At 46.1% G+C, this 12,807-nt stretch overlaps 1 long non-coding RNA gene across 4 annotated transcripts in view; it reads left to right on the top strand.

The window, feature by feature from the left end:
- The first annotated feature begins 11,262 nt into the window (after positions 1-11,262).
- LOC126528369 (uncharacterized) overlaps positions 11,263-12,807 on the top strand; it is a 51,947-nt gene continuing 50,402 nt past the window's right edge. For 2 of the 4 annotated variants that reach the window (XR_008611919.1, XR_008611920.1), the window contains exon 1: positions 11,263-11,448. This is a non-coding gene — a long non-coding RNA (uncharacterized lncRNA). Of the gene's footprint in view, positions 11,475-12,807 lie in introns of all 4 variants that reach the window. The other 2 variants (XR_007599005.2, XR_008611918.1) reach the window with 1 other exon arrangement.

The raw sequence follows: 12,807 nt of genomic DNA, 5'->3' as shown, positions 1-12,807 counted from the left end.
AAGTTCGCGGCCAGTAAAGCTTTCGCTTTAAAATCGTCTCCAATCGACTTGATGCCGCAGCATATGATGTGACCGGCGTTGAACGTAGCTTCGCCTTCGTTTACACACCCTTGCGTCTCTTTAGCAAGAAAGAAAGTATGGTTTGCAGCGAAACTAGAGGGTATGACGTGCTTTGATGCTCGATATGCACACGCTTGCGAGATCGGCTTATCACCGTCTCGGCAGACATCTTGACTTACCGTCGCGCCGCCTATAGTCGCTGGAATGACCGAATAATGTGGGTATTGTGGGCGAGCGTAGAGTTTCATACAACTATGGGGGCGAGGACCTACGGAGTCGCCATCTGTCGGAAGCGCCTCACTTGTGTAGTCTGAGGGATAACGCGGCGCGCTCCGCATAGGTTTGGCTATCGGCGCTAATGCTTCGAGATTTGAACATACCGCACCGATCTTTGCGTCACTTGGCATCACCCCCCTTCCCCAACTGCATGAAAATTTACTGTTAAGGCGGTATAAAACAAGTATAAGACAGAATAATACATTCATGTTAGACCTGGCAATCTTGAAATGCAAGGAACTTAAGTATGCTACCCGCACTGGCTTCACGTGGTTTGTGCCTAAAAAGCGAACGAATTATGGTCGCCAAATGCTTAGCTACATTCTTCCACAGACATTAAATAACGCGCTGTGAATTGTTAATTTATGTACTGCTGACACTTATGTCATAGTGCTTTGTGCTTGCTTTTGTTTTTGCCTGTAATGTTCAAATACCGTTTCATTTGTGTCAATGCTGTTATTGCGAATGCTTTACACATGCTGTATGATACACTGCGATACTGTTGCCAAGTCAATGTAGGGTGCGTCGACCTCTGTCAAGCCTTTCTTCTGGCTTTTTGTCGATGCACCCAACATCCTCATGACGATGTTGAATAAAGAATTGAATTGAATTGAATCAAACAATCTTGGCATTTTATTCTATTTTTAGGTATTTCGTGTGTGTGAAATAAAGATACCATGCGGGAGCCCTCTTGAACATTCCGCAAGTACTCTCGAAGTGACAGAAGTATTTTACCTTTAACATAATAATCTTGGACAAACAGGAAGCACAGAATGGTTTACAGACGCTACCTCTTCACCTACAACGTGCAGTAAGCTGGCAGACACTGTGCGCGGTCGCCGCAGTCGATTCCCCGAACCGGTCTCTTGCGTGAAAGGTAGGCAATCGCTGAGAGAAAACTATGTGAAATGTGCTCTCATAGTGAGCTGTCTGTGTAACCAAGTCGAGCAAAGCAGAATGATGCTTCAATGCAGCGCTCGCACGGGTTCGCGGTGACCGACTGCGCGTCTGCATGCATGTCTGCTCATAATGTTTCACTTTCGCTGCGAGCGCGTTTTCGCACCGTTCCATGAGCTTTATGCCGCAGTATATGAAAGTTTGACAGTGCGCAAGCAACCATTGTTACATGTTCACTATCAGAGCTGTTCAAAAATAATATCTTTATAGCTAGGCTTCGACGCCTGCGGTGACTTGTCATGCGGCGTCGTGACGATTCAAATTTTTTTTTCTTATAAAGTCTTGGAAGCTTCAATATAATTATTTCTCAAGTTGCATCGCACTTAATGTTTATCGTTCTTCTAAGCGAGCAATTATCGGCTGCTTATTTTTCTTGATCCAGTACAACATTCATTGTCTGGCGCTACACAAGCATGAACATACATGACATGCCTTTTTTTATGTGCTTTTTACCGTTCCCTTTCCATTCCAGTGAACTTTCTTTCTCTCTTTCTTTATTATTATCATAATAGGTGTTACAGTGCATACGCAAAAGAATGTTGGACCCAATAGCCGCAGGCTAGTGGATGGGTCCGAATATGCGAAATATAATAGACATTCGGTACAAGCATAGGGGGATCAATACAGGGGATGAATGCAACACATTCGCACATTAAAAACAGAAAAAAAAAGAATTTTTTTACGGCATGCATAAAAATTATCACCAGTTACATGAATTATCAAACCGAAAACAACAGAACGCCAAGCAAGGGCCCTATAACATAAAACTATTCCAATATGTTTTTATTCCAATCTCCTGACGTCAAATTTCCATAACCGCCGACGCAATCATCGGACGGTGACCTGCAGGGTTTTCTGAACAGACCAATGAACCGCTCTCTTCATTTGTAGGAGGCCACTTTTGTTTGCTTTAACAACGAATAACATTGCCTACGCTAAGCGACTTGTCTTATCTAATTGGCTGACAAGAGGCGAGGGGTCCGCTCAAGTGGAGAGGGATTGAAAGGGAATGAAAGTCGTAAGTCGACGATATGAAGCGCGCTGCACTGCTCTGGACGGATTCAAGAATGTTAATTAGGTAGGATTGATGAGGACTTCAGATCGCGGATGCATATTCAAGCCTACTGCGGACAAAAGTTTCGTATGCCAGTTTTCGTCTGTTAGCGGGGGAAGTGGGAAGTGATCTAATAAAACCAAGTGTACGTGAAGCGTCAGCCGTGATTTTTGTAATATGATCAACCCAAGTTAATTTATTATTGATTGTGATGCCAAGGTAACGATAAGATTCTACCTGCAATAGGTCCTCAGAAAATAAAGAGTAAGAGAGAGAAATAAACTTTTTTGTGAGACCAGGCTTCTTGAGCCCAAAGGTGGGTGGCCTCCTCAGTCCAGATAGCCATGGCTCGCTGCCACCGCCCGAGCCCTGTTCACCAACCGCAGCTGGCTGTCAGGGTCTTGCGTCACCAGCAGAGCCTCCCACTGGTCTTCCAATTCTTCTTCTGAATCCGCCTCTTTCTGCATGTTATCGCCTGGTGGTGATGATGATGGTGGTGCTTCTCGATTATTCCTGCATCCAAGCACCATATGGCGCCAGGTGTTGGGCGTGCCCGGCGGGCAGAACTTGCAGTCTCGCCCGTAGATGCCCGGGTACATGGCGTGCAGCAGTGTTCCGTGTGGGTAGGTTCCAGACTGTTGTGTTCTCCAGGTTACCGCTTGGTCCCTACTCATCGTCTTATGCGCGGGCGGGTAGTGACGCCTCTGCTTCCTGTAGTGCGCCAAGATATCCGAGTACTTCTTGGATATCCGTTCATCATCCTCGTCACAGTCATTGGTACGTGTTCTCTGCGCGTCGGAGATGGCTCGGCGTGCATGATCTCGAGCCGCGGAGTGCGCCGCCAGGTTCCCTGTGAGAGACTCGTGTCCCGGAGTCCAGGGGATTTGGGCTGCTTCTATTTTGGTGTTGTTCAAGACCTGAAGTGCTGCCTTTCCAATTCTTCCGTTCATATACCTTCTGCATGTTTCTTGCGAGTCCGTCACCACGGTAACCATGGCCTTCTTGCACGTTGCGACGGCCAGGGCTATGCCCACCTCTTCCGCTGTGCTCGCGTCCTTGGCACGTATGGATGTGGCTGTAAGTTGTTCGCCCTTCTCGTCGACCACGCTGATTGCGAATGGGTCGCTGGTACTGTACGCAGCTGCATCCGTATATCTCACGTTTTCTTCTTTGCTGTTGGTGCGTTCGAGTATGCGCTAGAGCGCCTGTATTCTCGCCTGTCTCCTTTCCTTGTCGTAGTCGGCATGCATGTTTCTGGGAATGCTACTTATGTGTAGCTTGTCTCTGATATCGTGTGGGATAGGCTGAGGTAGGTGCCTTTCATCCTCGACTTGGTAGCCCAGATCTTGCAGCAGGGCTCTTCCCGTCTTTGTCAGCTTTAGTCTCTCTAGTTCGTTGACGTTGTGCGCTTCCACGAGCTCTTCCCACGTGTTGTGGACTCTCATTTTGAGTAATTTCGCTGTGGACGTGGAGGGGGACAGGCCCAAGGCGATTTTGTATGATTTTCTGATGAGGGCGTTTACTTTGTCTCGTTGACTGTTCTTCATGTCAACGTATGGGGTCCCGTACGTGACGATGCTCGTGAGCAGCGCTTGTATCATTTTCGTGCAGTCTTCTTCCTTGAGTACGTGGCTTTTGCTCGTCACTTTTTTGATAAGGTGGGTTATTTGTTGGACAGTTCTCTGAGTTTTTTCCAACTCTGCAACCCCGGCCCCGCCCTTTTGAATCAGGAGTCCGAGGATGCGGAGCGTCGTAACCTGCGGAATCATGATGCCTCCCACCTCTACAACCGGGTCTGGTATCTGCTGCGGTTGTCGGCCTCTTGTGCGCTTTCTTAGCACCAAGAGCTCCGATTTTTCAGGTGCGCACGTCTGTCCACATGCTTCCAGGTACTTTTCCGTAGTGTCGACCCCTTCTTGCAGAGCGTCTTGCTGTTTACCTGTCGACCCTCCCGTAGTCCAGATGGTGAGGCCGTCAGCATATATTGCGTGACCAGTCCCTTCTATTTGCTTCAGTTGCTTGGGTAGTGAACTAATCGCCAGATTGAAAAGCATCGGTGAAATGACGGAGCCTTGTGGCGTTCTCTTTCGCGGTATGTCGAATTTCTCAGAGCGTAAGTTGCCTATCCCCACTGTGGCTGTCCGTTCTTTCAGAAAAGCTTTGATGTAATTATATGCTTCTTCGCCGCAGTTATATACGTTGAGGTGCTGCAGTATGGCTTCGTGTGACACGTTGTCGAAAGCCCCTTTCACGTCAAGTGTGAGGATGGCTCTTTTGCTGTGCGTGTCCAGCTTGTCGATGTCTTTTTCCTTGATTTGCAGCAACACGTCTTGCGCGGACAGGCGAGCTCTAAGTCCATACATAGTGTTTGGGACGTGTTCGTTGTCTTCGAGATAGTCGATCATGCGGTTGTGCACCATGTGTTCGTAGAGTTTTCCATCACACGAGGTTAGGGATATAGGTCGAAGGTTCTGCACGCTGATGGGCTTGTTGGGTTTAGGTATCATGGTTACCTCGGCATGTTTCCATTCCGGTGGTACTTTACCGTGTTCCCAGCACTCGTTGGTGTATTTTAAGAGCGCGTCTACAGAGGGTCCGTCAAGTTTCCGAAGTGTCTTGTTGTTTATTCTGTCGTACCCAGGCGCCGTGTTGCGGGTGAGCTTGCTCAAGGCCCTCTCGATTTCTGCTTCTGTGAAGGGCCGATCCAGTTCTATATTTGGGTTGCCTCGATACTCGTCGAAGTGCGAATCTACAGTTATGTTCCGCTCCGTACCGAGGAACTTCTCCTTCACTTCTTTGATAATGTCTTCCTCTTTCTCCGGGTGGCTGTGTATGAGTCACTGCACTTTCTGTTTTGCAGCGTTCTTGTTCTCCTTCTACAAACAAACTCCTTCCCCCACTTACACGTGCTCAATAAGATGTTTCCGACACAATACAGGGCCACCTGCCCTTGGTGCGGTGCCAAACCTACACTCTACCACATCACCTGGGAGTGCGAACGCAACAAAGCATTCCACAAACACGAACACCCGAGTGCGGAGCAATGGGAGAGTCGGCTCACCAGCAGCGAGCTCACGGCCCAAAGGGCCCTAGTGCAGCACGCGAGCGATGCAGCACGACTCAGTGGAGCCTTGGAATAGGGGCCCACCCTTGCTGAAGAGGAGTCTCAAGTCGCCAGAGCCAAGAAGATGACGACGGAGACCTCGTAACCGCGAAACTCTTGAAAGACTCAAAAGTTTTCACTCACTCACTCACTCTCCTTCTTTGATAGGAGAGTCTTGAGCACCGCCCAAGTGCGCTTGCTGCTTAAAGTACCTTGAACATGTTTCGCGCCAATTCTTTCTTTCAAGCTGTTCAGAGTACTCTTGCGTTTCCTTGATCAGCTTAGAGATTAGAATTTTGAGTTTCCGGTTGCACTTGTTATGCTGCCAGCGTTTGGCGAGACCCCTCCGCGCCTCCCACAGGTGGAGTAAGTGCGGGTCGACCACGGGGGTGATTTGCGACAGCTGGATTGTCCTCGTATGCTTCTCGGCTCTTTCCACGACTCCTCTGATCCATATGTTTATGTCGTCTATCGTCGCATTAATGGCGCTCTCATCTTTGCGAAAGGCCTGCCCGTCCGTGATCTTGGCTTTTCCGATCTTCATCGTTGCTTTGTGGTGCGGAATGATCGTTTGCACTATATAATGGTCGCTACCAAGATTCTCGTCCATGCAGCTCCACTCATACTGCTTGAGTCCGTGTACGAATGTGAGGTAAGGACAAGTTAAATTAGAGCACTTCCGATAAATTTGCATAAATGTGCACTTCCTAGCATTTAGTTCCATCATCCACAATGTGCACCAATTTTCAATAAGCTTCAGATCGTTCTGGAGGGCAGCTTGACCGTCTTTAGTATTTATACGCCGGTAGATAATGCAATCATCTGCGAAAAGGCGGATGGCGGATGAAATGTTGAGTGGGAGGTCGTTAATGAAAATTAAGAAGAGAAGCGGACCCAACGCAGATCCCTGTATAGTACTCCAGAGGTGACGCAAGTAGAATTTGAAGGAAGTCCGCCTATTAAGGTGAACTGAGAGCGAGCTGTGAGAAAGTTGTGAATCCAATCTAAAACAAGTGGGTGAAAGTGAAGACCTGAAAGTTTGGTCATAAGACGTTGATGTGGGACGCGGTCGAATGCTTTGGAAAAATCAAGATAGATGACATCGGTTTGGAACAAATAATCAAGGTTTAAGTGAAGGTCCATGGTACACTCAAATAACTGTGATTCACATGAATAGCCATGATGAAACCCATGCTGATTTTTGAAGAAGAAGGAGTTGGAATTCAGGTGGGATGCAATATGCGAGTATATAATATGCTCAAGAAATTTACATGGTATGCAAGTTAATGAAATGGGACGATAATTCGACGGGTCGCTCCGGCGGCCAGCCTTGAACACAGGAACAACTTTGTTAATTTTCCAGTCACTAGGTATAGAACTGTTCGCAAGAGATTGATCAAGGATTATTTTTAGAAAATGAGAAGATACATTTTTTGTAGGTTTTAATATATCTTCGCAGTGGTGTTGTCTGGCCCGGCGGCACTGGACAAGTTTAGTTTGTCTATCAGAGCACAAATTCCAGCAGTATTGATGTTGATAGGGGCCATCGCAGGAAAGTTTAAAAATTTTTGGTGTGGTGTATTCCAGGCAGGCGCATGTGTGAAGACTGATGTAAAATAAGAGTTCATGACGTCAGATCGAAGTTCTGGAGGCACCTGCGAACCATCCGGATATAAAAGGGTAATGCAATGAGTGTTGCTTGATTTGGGTGATAACATCCGCCAGAATTTCTTTGGGTTTGTTTGTAGAATGCCGTACAGATCATTGTGGATAAACTTTCTTTTTGTACACCTTAGGAGACACGTGTAATCCTGTAGGCACGCAAAATATTTCTTCCATTTATAAGCCAGCGCAGTTCCTTTAGCTTCACGAAAAAGACGCTTTTTTTTTTCTTTTGAGAGAGCCTCCTTAAGGAGTTAGAATACCAGGGCTTGTTGGAGTCGCCGCGAATGCATATCAGCGGAACGTAGGTTTCGACCAGTTCTGAAAGTTTATTTTTGAAAGCTAGCCAGTTTTCTTCGACAGACCTATTAGGTGCAGATTGCCTGAAATGAAAAAAAAAAATTTTCTCAAGCTCTGAGTTGATACGGGCGAAGTGTCCCTTTTTATAATCGCGAATGAACTTAACAGAGCGCTGCCCGTTGGGGAAACGGAAGTGATAGGTTGAAAATAACTGTGTTGTGGTCACTGAAACTGTCAGTGCTCGATATGGATTGGATGAGTTCAGGGCTGGACGTAAAGACTAAATCAAGGGTGTTACTGCCACGTGTAGGAAAGTTTACTGTTTGGCTGAGGTTGAATGTCATGACAACGTCAAGAAAATCTTTCGATTGACGAGAAAATGCGCACAAGCTTCCCCAGTCAATGTCAGGGAAATTAAAGTCACCGCAAAGGATGTAATTGGCTTTAGGAAAACGAGTATTAAGATCTAGCGGAACCGAGTAAATATCAATAGTAAAGGAACTGTCGCTGTCAGGAGGGCGATAACATGCAATAGCTATGCATGTGCTTGTGGAAAGGGTAATTCTGACACAAAGAATTTCATGGCGGGAATGAGTCGGAAGGAGAGAAGAATTAAGGCTGGTTTTAATAATGGCTAAAGCACCCCCACCCCTGCGCGATACCCTGTCACGTCTGTAGATGAAAAACGGTTTATTGTTGTCAAGCAGTTCCTCGTCTAGAATATTTTCGGAGAGCCACGATTCTGTAAATATAACGATATCGCTGCCGTTATCATCAAGAAAAGTTTCCACTGACTCTCTCTTCGGGAGATAGCTACGAATGTTTGCTAGAACAAAAGCCATAGTTTCACAAACATGTGGGCGTCACGAAGGCAAAAGTGGCTGACGATGGGAGGGGAGCCTTGAAATAGATAGTGACCGCTATGACCCATGCTCTACCAGGGCATCTGTGGTAGCTTTACGTTATAGCGCCCCAAGAATACAGGCACAAAATCAGTGGTTTATAGCTAATAAATAGTGCTTTGACGAAATTTTGTGTTTCTTATTTTTGAGAGCATGTTGTTCCATGTCTTAACTTCAACAATGCCGCTAAAACACATCCGCAGCAAAGAAGAGTTGGCAGAGCGAGGTCATAAACATGCCGAAAGTGCTCGATAATGTTACACGCCCACGCAAAAAGTTTTATTGTACGTAAATAAACCCATGCTCTCCGGCCGGTGCGAGTAGCCAGTGCCCAAGCGATCGGCGGCAACCATCTTTTATTCCTTTTGGAACGGGGCAGCCTACGGCTATTCAGAAGAAAAAATGCAGTATTGTTCGGCATATTAATGCATCTTTAACGCGTACACGTCACTTTGATGCGGTGAGTTTTCGCGGTTTTGTGACATCGCGTAACAAGATGGTGAAGTGGGTGTAGCCCGAAAACTTTTGACCAATAGCCGAGGGCTAATGGCGAAAAGGCATCGAATCAGAAATAGCTATTTTTCTATTGTTCGGTCCAGTCATGCATAATCAGTGTGTACGCGTCATATCAGATGGGGAGCTATCGCGGTATTCGTGACGTCGCTTGACAGATAGTCGAAGTGGGGTGGTTCAAAAAAGCTTCTGACCAATAGCGGAAGGATGATTGCAGAATTGGAATAGAAAAGTTTGGAATAGCTTTACATCATAGCGCCCCAAGAATACAGGCGCAAAATCAGTGGTTTATAGCTAATAAATAGTGCTTTGACGAAATGTTGTGTTTCTTATTTTGGAGGGTATGTTGTTCCATGTCTTAACTCCAACAAATTCGAGTAGTCTTTTGCCATATACATTATGTACAGGAGGCAGGTTGAAATTTCCAGCGGCAGTACTTCTGGTAGCACGTGACGATGAAAAAAAGATATGGACACAGGGAAAGGATGATTACGTTTCACAACACTGTTTACGTAGGTAGCTGTTTTATGCTCACGCATAAGATCAAATGGCAATATGTTTAGTTGATTGAACAGTGGCCTGCTGGGTGTATCGGTTCTCAAGCGCGTCATGATTCTTAATGCCCGCTTTTGTATAACCAAGTGGAGCATAACAGAATGAAGCTTCAATGCAGCCGGGCCCCGTCCCTGTAGTGTAGATGTTAAAGTACCGGCCCCTGTCACTGTAGTCTCTACCAATAGGAAATATAACATACGTCGGTGGCACAATGCACGATATATCTGAGTCTTCAATTTCTTCGCACAAATTTTCTGAGCAATGCATGTTCGCTTGAGAAAAGAGGTCGACAAGGTATTCTCGATCATCAAGCTCATAGCCCGTCGTACGCGGGTGTATCGCAACCACGCTCACAAGCCTCAGAGCGCTCTTCAGATCATATGCAGTTCGCACTGACTTTATGAGGCGCACTACAGCGAAGAGGTTCTCGAGGCAGTCACAGAGAAGCCTTCTCGTAAGAAAAAGAAATAGCGAGGACGCTTAAGCTTCGCCTTTGAGAGTGGAAAGTGAGAGCATTCAAGGATACCTGACTGCTTCTCACGCTTCCCTGCAATTGCACCTTATGTAACCATAATCAATTCCTGGAAACGCTGGCGGCGAGCGCTATGCACGAAGACAAGCTTTCTGTCTTTTTTTGTTTTTTTTTTTGATCGTGTTGCAAGGAAGCGTCTGGGCCGCGCCGCTCCTACTAAGACAGACTTCAAACGACAGCTGGAAAAGGTGTTTGTGTTGGAGTTTCCCCGTAACAGAATTCAGTTTTTTCTCTCGTATATTCAAATTACATTCCGAGGCTATCATGTCTGTAGGTTGTGTGTAAGTCGTTCTCTACAAATTTTTCTGACGCATTATATTTTGAGAAATTCAATTAATTCAGTAACGCCTATCTACCACGCAGAGCGTCAACGTGGTTCGGGATAACTTTCCCGGCCGCAGACACCGACGCCAAGTTTTCTGTGACATGGGTCTCTTAACGCGATCACGTTAAAACTATAGCACCGTTCATTGCCCAGAAGAACTTCGTGAAGGCGAAAAACCTCTGTCGCAGGAAACAGCCCGACGGATGAGCTTATTTATGCCCACAAATGGATTAAGCGCTGCAGCCAAGTCAGGTACTCAGACCACGTATACACGAGAAGTTCATCAGCTGTCACTTGTCTAGCTTGATTTTCACTTAAGGGAGTCGCACCTAACGGGAGCCGTCTTTTCGGGTCTCTAGGAAATGGAAATACTAATAAGCCATTTTTCCGTTGTAAGTGCTCTGGCGAACGCAACAACCAGGCATTCTGTAGAAAGACCGCGTGATGAATGCCGCGATCCGTGTCTGGCGGCAGAGCCGACGCGAGGAGCTTGCAAGGGAATGGCGGCGGCACCGACCCCTTCAAATACCCCGTCATGGTCGTATTACTAAGTATATCTATAAACGTTGGTATTCTAATATCAACGTTTATAGATATACTATAGCATACTATAGTGCCTAGAATATACTAGTATTACCTACGTTGTAATTGTGGACCGCATCAATCCGGAAGCCGCGTGACATCTCATGAACATGCGGAAGTTTGTCGCAATTTCATAAGCACAGGTGTGATGCTTTCTTATAAGAAGCATTATACGATATGTGATAGTCGATGTTGTGTGTCACCTTCTTTAAGTCTCGCAGTTATTACGCCCTATGTATCTCTGAGCTTGCATGCCGCTTCTTGACTTGTTATATTACCACGAGCTAGATATAGAATGTTTCTTAGAATTATGGTCCTTCCATTTCCGTCCTGCATCCCATAAATATCCATCTTTTAGAGAGCCGTAGATCTGGAAACAAGAACTGAAACCAAGTATTTCAGTTAACTCCCATAGACATCGGCACCACGCGATGGCTGCCCCCAAGAGTGAGTGCACCTGGGCTTGCGTTCGCGCTTTGAAAGATTAAATTAGCTTCGTGATAAAGCTAGACAGCAGCATCGACACTCAGAATCACTGAAAACAACTTACTTTACAGCTAGCTAGCGGTACGTGTGGAGATGACAAGGTGAAGTGCTGTTCCAATCTATCGGAGTGTTGAAAAGACCGTAAGTAACGCACCATGAACATCAAAGTAAGTTCAAAACTTTAAACCAGTTGCGACACTTCTTGAACTCTCTTCCGCGCGGCATATAAGATTATAGATAGCTTCGTTTCACTGTACAGATATTCTCAAGACTTCTGAGGAACGTTTATGTCAAGTACTATGTGTGGCAATGCCACAATGCAGGCTAATATCGCCGTTTTGAATAGTGAGCGCTCAGCTGCGTCACATTGCATCAAAATATTTTTGTTAGAACAAAGCGCACCGTGTACTGCTACGTTACAATGCCAGTGCTATCTGCCGATGATCACTAGTGAACGTTTTGAGCGCTCAGCTTCGATTGCTGGCTGTTATAGCGAAATAGAATCGTCCATTGACCCACTCTCGATTATTAGAAATGATTTAGCCGCAGTATATGGCTGACAGCCTGAATATGCGACTGATTTGCGTTCGCTTTAAGCCATGCATGCTGATTCATGCTGAATGGAGTAGCCTCACAGGGTTGGAGATGTTTTAAATCAACTCAGTCATGGTCTCAATGGGGTTAGCTACTCGCTCTTCTTTTTTCCTTCGTCGCTTTCTAATTCTTCTGATGTTTCAGTGAATAAGACATTAATGAAGGTGCGTGTGATCAGCTGCTATTTCTTGAGTGTGTGAATTCACTCTTCGCTCGCTCGTTAAGCATTGATGGCAGTTTCAGCGAGTTGGTATTCCTTAACGTTCTCATGAATTTGCACTGCAAATTCCTGAACTCAGTGCACGAGTTGTGGCTGCAGCCCAGACTTCAGCATATGTGCGGTTGTAGGACGTCATCGTCAGATGAAACGTGAAATAAAAGAAGCTGAAGCTATATCAAGATTTGGACAGATGTGTGTTTGCTCGCTGTCTGTAGCTTTATCATGTAAATAATTGACGTTTCTTAGCTTGCCGTCGCGTGTACAATGAGGTGTGTGTTTTGTTGCTGTTTGCACTGACCATGTCGGCTTTCTCTGGCTTCACGAAATTTATAGGTTGGGAGATTAGTGCCCCCCCCCCCCCCACTCCCCCAGTTTCCTGTATCCTCGTGTTCGTCTTGCTTCCTTCACTCTATGAGACGCGCTTATTCAAAAAAACGTCATTACACATTATTTGCGAGCCAGCGCTGTCTGTAAGCTGTGCCTCACATTGTTGCGCTGATAATGTAAATTTAATCCAGCCTGGCCAAACTTTCTGCGTTTGTGAACGCAAGAGATAGAAATCTGTCATGGAGATCAATGTTGTGACATTTCGTTTTGTCAGCTGGAGACAGCAACAGAATGGTGTTTTGGGCGCCAAGGTGACCACTTCGAAAAATGTGCATGTGCGAGATGTTCCTGTAGGAGTA

Source organism: Dermacentor andersoni, chromosome 9 (genome assembly GCF_023375885.2).
Source record: "Dermacentor andersoni chromosome 9, qqDerAnde1_hic_scaffold, whole genome shotgun sequence".
NCBI lineage: Eukaryota > Metazoa > Arthropoda > Arachnida > Ixodida > Ixodidae > Dermacentor > Dermacentor andersoni.
The sequence above is the reverse complement of the archived record's forward strand: the minus strand, read 5'-3'. Positions and strand labels throughout refer to the sequence as shown.